The 11,350-nt window shown below is 44.9% G+C and overlaps 1 pseudogene; it reads right to left on the reverse strand.

Annotated features, from left to right (window-relative positions):
• Positions 1–762: 762 nt before the first annotated feature.
• On the reverse strand, positions 763–1,475 carry LOC102429677 (annotated as a pseudogene).
• Between the last annotated feature and the right edge of the window lie 9,875 nt (positions 1,476–11,350).

Genomic DNA, 11,350 nt, shown 5'->3' on the forward strand with positions numbered 1-11,350 from the left:
AAATGAGTGGATACAAAAGCTGTGATACATATGTATATATAATGGAATATTACTCAGTCATAAAGAAGGAAATCTTACCTTTGCAACAGTATAGATGGACCTAGAGAGTATTATGCTAAGTGAAATAAGATAGTCAAAGACAAATACCATATGATTTCACTTATATGTGGAATCTAGTGAACAAAATAAACAAAATAGAAGCAGACTCATAGATACAGAAACAGACAGACAGCTATCAGAGGGGAGGGGGACTGGATGAAACAGGTGAAAGGATTAAGAAAAAAACTCAGGGACACAGACAACAGTACGGTAATTACCAGAGGGATGACGGTTGGGAGCAGGTGGAATATGGTAAATGGGGAGATAAACGGTGATGGAAGGAGACTAGTCTTTGGATGATAAGTGCATAATGCAATGTGCAGATGATGTATTGTAGAATTGTACACTTGAAACCTATATACCTTCATTGACCAAAGTAACCCCGATAAATTCAATTAAAAGTAAAATAAAGAGTGGGAAAAGTGCCATTAGGTAATGTGTTTTTAGTGAATCCAGTTTTCTGAAAAGCTTTAACTCTTCATGCAAATCAGTTTTATGTAAGTATGATTTTAATGTGTTTTGGGGTGTTTGTTGTTGTTGTTGTTGCTCTATGCATTTATTAGCAAATATTAATGCAGCAAAGAGAGGACAGGAGCTTACAAACACTCTACACAGTTTCACGAGATGCACTGCAGGAAAAGAGAGGCTAAGGACAACAGTATCCTAGGGTCTTGGTAGACACATTCCTGGGGGAGATGGACCTCTGATGGGGGGAGGGGCTAAGGGGGGAAGGAGAGGAGGGAGCCTCATTCATGGAGGAGGCATGCCTAACAGTGTCCCTTGAGTTGGGAGAAGCCCAATTGGTGGGCCCATGGGTGGTCTCATACCAGGTGGAGGAGTCATAATGCCTGAAGGAGGGAGCTGCCCAACCTGGTGCTACTGAGTTGGGGCTCCAGTAATGCTTGCAGTGGCCTCAACAGGGCAGCTGCAACAGTGCTTCGTCTCTGTGGAGTCGTTACCTGTGGGAGGTTCCCCAAAACCCTCGGACAGGGCTGCTAATCCCGCAGGACCCTGCGGAATAGGAACACGACCTGGTACTCCTCTTCCAGCCCCCCTGCCAACCCCAGGGCCTCCTGCAGATCCTGCAAGAGGTAGACGAGAGATCCCAGTATCTTTGGGGGCAGGTTCCTGCACAGTCATGGACATCAGGTTCTCCCGCTCAGCAACACCAGACCTAAAACCCGCTTCTCTTCTCACTCGGGCTGCTTCGCAGTCTTTGGTTTGACCTTCCTGAACTTGTCACAATCACAGAGGATCAAGTTCATGTGCTTGTCAAAGGCCTTAAAGGTGCTGATGAAGATGCGTCCGTCCTGCAGGTTGCAGTGCATGTGGTAGTCGATGTGCTACAGCATCTTGCTGCTCTTCCCCACCGTCATAATTGCGGTTCCACCAAGTCTGACGTCCACCGTAAAGTGTCGGGATCCTTAAGACCTAAGGGAAGGCTACAGATAAAGGTATGATGCAGGTTCTGCTATAGGCAATGCAAGCTGGGCAGAAGCTTCCAACAGTGGGTGGAGCCTTTTTTTATTCCCCCAGTCATTAGGGTCAGAGAAAAATTAAGAAAAAGGTACAGATTTTTCCAATGTACCTCCTCCCCCCACATACATGTAGCATCCCCCATTATGAACTTCCCCACAAGAGTGGTATATTTCTAACAATTGATAAGCCTACATGGACGCATTATGATCACCAAAGTTCATAGTGTACTATCATGAGGTTTACTCTTTGTGTTGTACCTTCTGTGGATTTACACAAATCCTATATAATAAAAGCCTAATATGAAAATTGTCCCCTCAACATGGAGTTCAACTGGGAGTTCAACTGGGGTTGTGCCCACTGGCAAACTGGGGGAAGGGAGGCCCCAGCAGTAGCTGGCAGCCTCTAGGGACCCTACCTGTGTATGAATTTTGTGCACTGGGCCTCTAGTGTATAATAACATGTATCCATCATTATTGCAGCACAGAGACTAATTTCACCAACCAACAAATTATCTGTGCTCTTCCTAGTCATCCCTCCAGCTTCCCTTAGCCCCTGGCAACCACTGTTCTTTTTACTGTCCCCATGGTTTTGACTTATCCAGAATGTCATGTGGTTGAAATCATATAGGACGTGGCCTTTTCCAGTTGGCTTCTTTATTCAGTAATATACATTTTACTTTTCCCTGTTTTTTTATGGCTTGATAGTTCATTTCCTTTTAGTATTTAACTAGAGGCCCGGTGCACAAAAATTTGTGCACTCGGTGGGAAGAGGGGGTCCCTCAGCCCATCCTGTGCCTTCTCGCAGTCTGGGACCCCTCAGGAAATAATTACCTGCTGGCTTAGGCCTTCTCCCGGGTGGCAGAGGGCAGGCCCAATCCCTAGGTGCAGCCCCTGGTCGGGCTCAGAGCAGGGCCGACTGGGGAGTTGGGGCACCACCCCCTGTCATGCACAGAGCAGGGCAGATCAGGAGGTTGCGATGCCACCCCTATTCATGCTCAGGGTACAGCCGATTGGGGTTTGGGGCACCACCCCCTGTCACACTCAAGGCAGGGTCGATAGGGAGATTGCGGCGCCACCCCCTGTCACGCACAGAGCAGGGCCTATCAGGGGTTGGGGCTCCGTACCCTGTCACACACAGAGCAGGGCCGATCAGGGGGTTGGGGAGCTCCCCCTGTCACACACAGAGCAGGGCCCATCAGGGGGTTGAGGAGCTCCCCCCGTCACTCACAGAGTAGGGCCGATAGGGGAATTGGGGCACCGCCCCTGTCACCCACAGAGCAGGGCAGATCAAGGGGTTGGGGCGCTGCCACTGTCACACTCAGGGCAGGGCCGATGGGGAGGTTATGGCTCTACCCCGTCACACATAGAGCAGGACCCGTGGGGGGCGGGGTTGGGGCGCCGCACCCTGTCACACACAGAGCAGGGCCGATCAGGGGGTTGGGCAGCTCCCCCCTATCAGGCACAGAGCAGGGCTGATCAGGGGTTGGGGCACCTTCCCCTGTCACAAACAAAGCAAGGCGGATAGGGAGGTTGTGGCCCCGCCCCCTGTCACACACAGAGCCGCAGGGTGATCAGAGGGTTTGGGCGCTGCCCTCTGTCACGCTGATCCCAGTGCCGGGAGGCCTCGTGGCTCCGCTGATCCCGGTGCTGGTGCCGGGAGGCATATTACCCTTTTACTATATAGAATAGAGGCCTGGTGCACGGGTGGGGGCTGGCTGGTTTGCCCTGAAGGGTGTCATGGATCAGGGTGGGGGTCCCCACTGGGGTGCCTGGCCAGTCCGGCTGAGGGGCTGAGGACCATTTTTAGGCTGGTGGGACACTGAAGCTCCCAACTGCTACTTTTTTTCTTTTTTCTTTTTTTATTCTGGGCCAGCTTTAGCTCTGAGGCCTCAGCTGCTGAAAGCAGGTTTCTGGCCTTTGTTTATCTTCTGTATTTGATACAATGTTGCGGTCTGGCTGGCTGAAGCCCGGCTGACTAAAGCAGGTTTCTGGGGTTTTGTTTAGCTTCTATATTTGCAACATAGTTGCTTAGAGTTGCAGCTGAGAGGCTGGCAAGTCAGTCGGGGAACGTTGGAGTTCGCAGTCACTGGAGCAAGCAAGCCTCCCTGTTTGCTTCAGTGCATGGCTGCCTGCCGCCATCTTTTCTGGTAGTTAATTTGCATATCGCCCTGATTAGCCAATGGGAAGAGTAGCGGATTTATGGCTAATTACTATGTTTCTCTTTTATTAGATAGGATAATACTACATGGTTTGGATGGACCAGCATTCATTTACCCATTCAACTATTGATGGACATATTGGAGGCTTCCAAGTTTTGGCAACTTAGTATAAAGGGGCTAAAAACACTGATGGGTAAGTTTTTGTGTGGACATAACTTTTCAACTCCTTCGGGTAAAACCCAGGAACACCATTACTAGGTTGTATGGTAAGACTGTACTCAGTGTTGTAAGGAACTTCCAAAATGCTTTATTGAAGTGTCCTTATATACACTTTTAAAAAAATAATTCTTGATTGTTGAAAGTTTTGCATATGGACTCTTTTTCCCTCATTGTCCTTCTCCATCCAGCCACTGCCCCCTGCCCCAGGCCTTCAGCACCTTATTGTTTATGTTCATGGTTTATGCATATATGCATACAACGTCTTTGATTGATTACCTCCGATTCACCCTCCCCACCTTCTCTAAATGTATACACTTTCATTTTGTAGTCAATGACCAACAAAGTTTACTGCTCCCCTTCGCTGCATGTCAAAGCCCGGGATGGTGAGAGCATGCAGAGGCCCAACAGGTGGCCCTGACAGCTGCTTAGCTCGGACACTCCCTGCTGTGACCGTGAACCTGAGCCTGTGCGTGTTCTTGTCTTGTGTCCTGCTGCCCCATGTATCTCCTTTGCTCACACACATGTTCCATCCCATAAGTTGATGGAACTTTAAAAGCACCTGTACAGCCCTAACCAGTTTGGCTCAGTAGATAGAGCATCGGCCTGCAGACTGAAGGGTCCCACGTTTGACCCCGGTAAAGTGCATGTACCTTGGTTGTGGGCACATCCCCAGTTAGGGGGTGTGCAGAAGGCAGCCGATCGATGTTTCTCTCTCATCGATGTTTCTAACTCTCTATCTCTCTCTCTTCCTCTCTGTAAAAAAAAAATCAATAAAAGCACCAGTACAAAATTAAATTAAGAATTTCAAGACAGTGATCAAGGAGCCTTAAACCAAGGGCTGGGTTCTTTCTGCTACCACATGGCTCACAGCTTCCAGCTTCACTGAAGTCTGCCCTTATATCTTCATGTTAATTTTCAGGGTCCCAGTCATTCCTATCTATGCCAGATGGTACAGTTTGAAATTCATTTTGCATTGAATTATTCCACATGCAAGTTTAAACTTCAGGTTTGGTGGCCAGAAGTCTTTATCACTGACTGTAACAGATAGGGAATATTTTAGGTTAATCCTGGAAGTTTTCTGCTCCCTTTCCCAAACTGTGAGTGCTGTTACAAAATCATGAGTAAAAATTTATTTAAAATGCAAGAAGGGTTATGTATTTTAATAAAACAAAATGAAAATTTCCATAAGATCTTCTATACAAGGAGCTGCTTAGAAATGCCCTAAATGGAACCCTTGTACACTGCTGCTGGGAATATAAATTGATGCAGCCTCTATAGAAAACATTATGGAGACTCCTCAAAGTATTTAGAACAGAGCTAACATAAGACCTAGCAATCCCTCTTCTGGGTAACTACCCGAAATTTTTAAAAATATTTATTCATAAACAGGCATGTACCCCTATGTTCACTTCAGCATTACTCACAATAGCCAAGACATGAAAACAACCTAAGTTCCTTTGATGGGTGATTGGATAAAGAATTTGTGGTAATCATGTACAGTGGAATGTTTTGGACCATAGAAATGATGAAATACTGCCATATGGAACAACATACTTGGTAGATGGATGGTGAGAGTATCATTCTAAATGAGTTGAGTCAGATGAAAATGGACAAAAACATTGACTTCACTCATATGTAGGACAGAAAACAGAAAACAACAAATAAAGCAAACCAAAATATAATAGACAACAGTATGGTGATTGCCAGAGGGAAAGGGGGTTTGGGGAGAATGAAGAGGGTAAAGGAGTCAAATATATGATGCTGAAGGAAGATTAGGCTTTGGAAGGTTAGAACACAATGCAATATACAGATGATACAAACCTACGGGGGACCAATGATGTGAACATGATTAAAAGTGAGTCTTACACAGGCAGGCAATACAACCTGAATTGCTAAAAAATGGCAGGAACATTTTTGAGGACAGTTTTTCCCCCCAATTTTATTGCTTGGGCTTTCTGGAAGCAGATATTTATTAAAGGTACCCTACCACCATGGCTGATATGCTGAATATATATATATATTCTATAATAATAAAAGTGTAATATGCTAATTAGACCAGACAGCCAAATGACCTGCCAGAAATCATTCCAGACGTCCTTCTGGATGACCTTCCGGACAAAGCGTGGTAGCAGGGGCGAGGCAGAGGCACATAGGTGCAATCAGGCAGTCAGGCAGAGTGGTTAGGGATGATCAGGCAGGCAGGCAAGAAGTTAGGGGTGATCAGGCAGGCAGCAGAGTGGTTAGAGATGATCAGACAGTCAGGCCTGCAGTTAGGGGAGATCAGGCAGGCAGGCCAGCAGTTAGGAGTGATCATGCAGGCAGGCGAGCACTTAGGAGTGAGCAGGCAGGCAGGCAGAGGTGGTTAGGGGCAATCAGGCAGGCAGGCAAATGGTTAGGGGCAAGCAGTATTGGATTGCAAGAGGGACGTCCAACTGCAGGGATTGGGTCTAAACCGGTAGTTGGACGTCCCCAGAGGGGTCCTTGATTGTGAGAGGGTGCAGGCCAGGCTGCGGGACTTCCCCTGCCCCCTTGCACAAATTTTGTGCACCAGGACTCTAGTATATTATAAAATTGTACACCTGAAATTTATATAATGTGAATAACTAATGTCACCTTAATAAGTGTAATTTAATCACTGACCAGCTGACTCTATTGGTTGGAGCATCATCCCATACACGAAAAGGATGTAGGTTCGATCCCAGGTCAGAGTACATATGGGAGGCAACTGATTATGTTTCTCTCTCACATTGATGTTTCTCTCTCCTTTCCTCTATTTCTGAGGATAAAAACGTGTCCTCAGATGAAGATTAAAAGAAATGACCCATATGGATACTTTTGTTAGTAATATACATAAACACATTGTACAAATTTATTGATCAAAATAATTGATGCAATAGAGTATTCAATAACAGGTTGCACAAATTATAACCGCTCATGTTATACCAGCTTCAAAAATTTATTAATGATTTGGGTTCAAACCAGTCACTTATCCACTACAACCCTCACTTTATCCATGTGTGAAATGAGAGTATTTATTTACAGTGTTATTCAGTACTGAAATAGATAATATATGTAATAATCTAGATTGAGTGACCATCATTCAATAAAATTATTTTTCTTATATTTGGTATTTCTGGGAGGATAAGTCTAATAAAAAATTTAAAAACCATTACACAGGCTCCTTCCTTTTGCCTTACAAGTAGAACCACCTGCAGTTAACTGAAAAACTGACTCATATCTCTCTGCTTGTTCACCACCATGTATTTTTCAAACCTTTTTCAGCAGAGTAATTTGTATGTCATTTCTTTGTTGCTTGCAAGGGGACCTGCTTTGACAAGAAATTAGATACTGATATGTTTATCAGTTGTTTTAGTGGTTCCATATTAGAGCTTTATACCTATAAAGTGATTTCATGGAAGAAATAAGGCCAAAAAAAAGGTGAATGACAGAGCTGAAGAGTATTATTTTTAGGACAGAAAAAAGTTTTGGAACATACATTTGAAAACCCAAAGATGTGCAAAGCCTAATATGGGAGCAACACGCCTGCTCGTGGAAGGGGTGGGGCTGCAGGCCCAGCTGCAGTTTGGGTACAGGCTGCAGATCAACTGGCAGCACTGTGCACTCCCTGCACAGAGGTAGGTGGCTGAGTCCTTTAGTTGGGAGGCTGTGATGCTCAGGGTACTGTACAGGTCCTTAGTATTCAGTGTGGAGCTTAACCTTCCACTGTGCTTTGTCCCTGAAGCTAAATAAATCAGATTGATGAGGCCGCCCCCGGGATTCTGTTGGAACCACTGCACATTGGTCACTGTGGTAGAAAAATTGCACCTCAGAGTAGAGCTGGTTCCCTCCTGGAGGCTCAGGATTGAAGGACTCTGCTCCACGTTCATCCCTGTCACCCCTGCTTGGAAAGAGAAAAACAAACACAAATAATGCCACTGGGATGAATGATGCAGTTTCTAGACCTGTAAAATATCCCAAGAAACACCCAAATAGGACTGTCTAGGAGCTCTGTGTCAGCTCTCCCTTCCTCCAGCCCCCACTGTCAGCTGTGGAACACTCCCCAGCTCCCCATCTGGGACACCCGAACTCACAGCAAACCTGGGCCCACAGAAGCCCCAGCAGAGTCCCCAGGTGTCTCTCCATGATGTCTTGCCAAGTTGCTGTGGTGCCTTTGCCCCTGATCTGGAGGGAGTAGAGTACTGGCCAAGGCAAATTTTGTTCCTGCACTCAGTATGTTTCACCAGACTCACTGAGGCCCAATCACCTCTCAGCTCTGTCATTCATCTTAACAGCAAACTCCACCCACTTTGGCCCAGTGACATGGCACAGTCATCTCTCCAAAATTCTGGGTACAAACAGTGTATGAAGTTAAGAGGCAATATATACAATTTATGAAGATATAAAACTTTTTATTCCCTTAAAACACTTATGTATGATAAGTTTGTGGTTAGTGTTTGAGGAAGAGGGTATGTTTCTGAAATAATCAATTTCTCAGTAGGTTACAAAGAACCTTGGAGAGTCCTAGGAAGAGTAACCTCGTTTCCCAAATTGCATAGTTTGACAAAAAATTAGAGAATTCAGTTAAGTGAAAATTCTGATAAAGGATACTATCCCAGCATGTACTGTGTATTGCAGAAGTAAATGATTTTCTTGAAATCAGGAGAGTTCTAGAAAACAAAACATATAGTCACCATCGACCTAAAAATAAGTCCAATTGGCTTTGTGATAAATTAGATATGTTATGAGGTGCACTCTGACTTACTTTCCACCTCTCCCCTTCTCCTGTCCAACTCCTGAGCACCCTGCTGATCCACATAGATGACCCTGCTCCAACCACACTTTACTGATTAAATTAAATGTCTTCTCCCTTTTCTGCTATTTTTGTTCCTTATGTTTTCCTCTATCTTCTCTTAATTCTTGTTGCACTTACTTTCATGGAGATATACAAAAAGGTCGTATATTTGTGATAATGCAATACTTTTCCAGGTTAGTGGGTTTTGGGACATTAATCCTAACAATTAAAAAATGAAAACAGGTTACAGAGATATTTACTGTTGAGCTTCCATGCTCACAATGACCAGTAACATTCTTATTCATGTATTTCTGCTCAGAGAATCACAATGGATTTATAAAGTAGGGACTCCAGCTCTCTGATATTTACATAAAGTGGCAGAGCTGAAAAACGAAGATGAACTTCACACAAACACTGTCTCTTCCTCCTCCCCCTTCATCCTCTTTGCTGTCTATAATTTGACTGGCTCATATGCTCTTTTTCCTCCTCTCTTAACTGTTCAACCTGCTGGTACCATAAGAAGTCATTAATGAAAAGCCTACAGTGCCCCCTTGTGGGCTAAAAACATCAATATAGAGGACCTCAGACCAGCTAACTCAGTAGTCACACAACCCCCAGCACCATTCACTTTATGTTTCCTGATGAAGGAAATGCAAACAGAAAACAAAGTAACTAACTAGATTGAATGGGGATAATAAATGAACCAAATCTTACTTTTAAAATATCATTTTATGAAAATTAATACCTTAAAATACTTTGGTAAGACTCATGTTGTGCTCCTTACTTGTTTTCTTTACCTTAATTTGAAATAAATCCATAAACATTTATTAAAGTTTTCGTGTAAAGGGGATAATTTACTAGATCTTAAGAATGTTTAATGAATCCAAGGTGGCTGCAGAGTAGTGGCTGTTACACTCATCTCCACCAGTACTAAACCAAATTTATAACTAAACTAGAGGCCCAGTACACAAAAATTTGTGCACTCGGGCGGGGGGGAGTGTTCTCAGCCCGGCCTGTGCCCTTTCACAGTCTGGGAACCCTTGGGGGATGTTCACCTGCTGGCTTAGGCCTGCTCTCCAGGTGAATGGGCCTAAGATGGCAGTCAGACATTCCTCTGGCATCCCAGGAGCCCTCGGGGGATGTCCACTTGCCAGTGAGGACCAGGCCTAAGCTTCAGTTGGGCATCCTTAGCGCTGCTGAGGAGGCGGGAGAGGCTCCCACCATCACTGCTGTGCTGGCATTCGCCAGCCTGGCTAATGGCTGAGCAGAGCTCCCCCTGTGGGAGCGCACTGACCACCAGGTGGCAGTTCCTGCATTGAGCGTCTGCCCCTTGGTTGTCAGTGTGTGTCATAGTGGCCAGTCATTCCCAGTTGTTCTGCTGTTAGAGTCAATTTGCATATTACCCTTTTATATATGCCTGGTGCAGGGTGGGGACTGGCTGGGTTGCCCTGAAGGGTGTCCCGGATCAGGGTGGGGGTCCCTCTGGGGTGCCTGACCAGCCTGGGTGAGGGGCTGAGGACTGTTTGCAGGTTAGTCAAGCCCCCCAGTAGAGACCCTCATCCCTTGAGGGTGTGACCAGCCTGGATGAGGGGCTGATGGCTATTTTCAGACTGGCCACGGCCCCTGGATACCCAAGCTCCCAGCCCCTCCTTTATTTCATTTTTTTTTCAGCACCTCCTTAAATGGAGTAAAGCAGATATCTAGGATTTACACCATGAGCCTCTCACCCAGGCTGGCCAGGCATCCCAATGGGGCCCCCACCCTGAAGGGGGTTTGCCAGCCTGAAAACAGCCCTCAGCGCCTCACCCAGGCTGGCCACACTCTCATGGGGTGAAGGTCCCAGCCTGCACTATGTGTGAATAGTCTCCCAGATGTGAACTTAAGAAATTCAGGCCCAGATAATTATGTCAAAACCTGCCACAAAACTATGCTAGAAAGGAATTCTGAAAAAGCATCTACAAACTTCTATTGTGATGTACAAGGAGAAAAACAAAATAAGTGGGGATGGTGCTTGGTTGAAATAAATGATGCAACACATGGGTATAGAAAGTAGTTATGCATACTTTTTTAAAAAACACATAATTTGAAGCCAATAAGAACCAACAGGATAAATATTTTGCATTTTATGTCACACAAGAAATTTTAAGGGGAGATATTTGTTAATTTTTTATTTTAATAGTTTTATTAACCTATACTTTCATTAAAATAAACTGCACCTATTTAAAGTAAATATTTTATAAGATTTGACATTTCTATATACTTGTGAAGCCATAACCACAATCAAGATAATGAACATATGCATCTCTCACAAAGTTACCCATGTCTCTTTTTATTTTATTTTTTCATTTTATTTTATTGCTAAAGTATTACAAAGAGCAGTACATATGTCTCTTTTTTTTACCCATTGACCTTCCCCCGGTCTCCCCTTCCACCCAGTATCTTGTGTCCATTGGTTATGCTTATATGCATGCACACAAGTCCTTCAGTTGATCTCTTACCTCCCCCCCGCCACCCGACCCTCCTCAGCCTTCCCACTGTTGTTTGACAGTCTGTTAGATGCTGCTTTGCCTCTGTATCTATTTTTGTTCAACAGTTTATAATTT

This window comes from Myotis lucifugus, unplaced genomic scaffold, assembly GCF_000147115.1.
Source record: "Myotis lucifugus unplaced genomic scaffold, Myoluc2.0 scaffold_38, whole genome shotgun sequence".
NCBI classification, from domain to species: Eukaryota; Metazoa; Chordata; class Mammalia; order Chiroptera; family Vespertilionidae; genus Myotis; species Myotis lucifugus.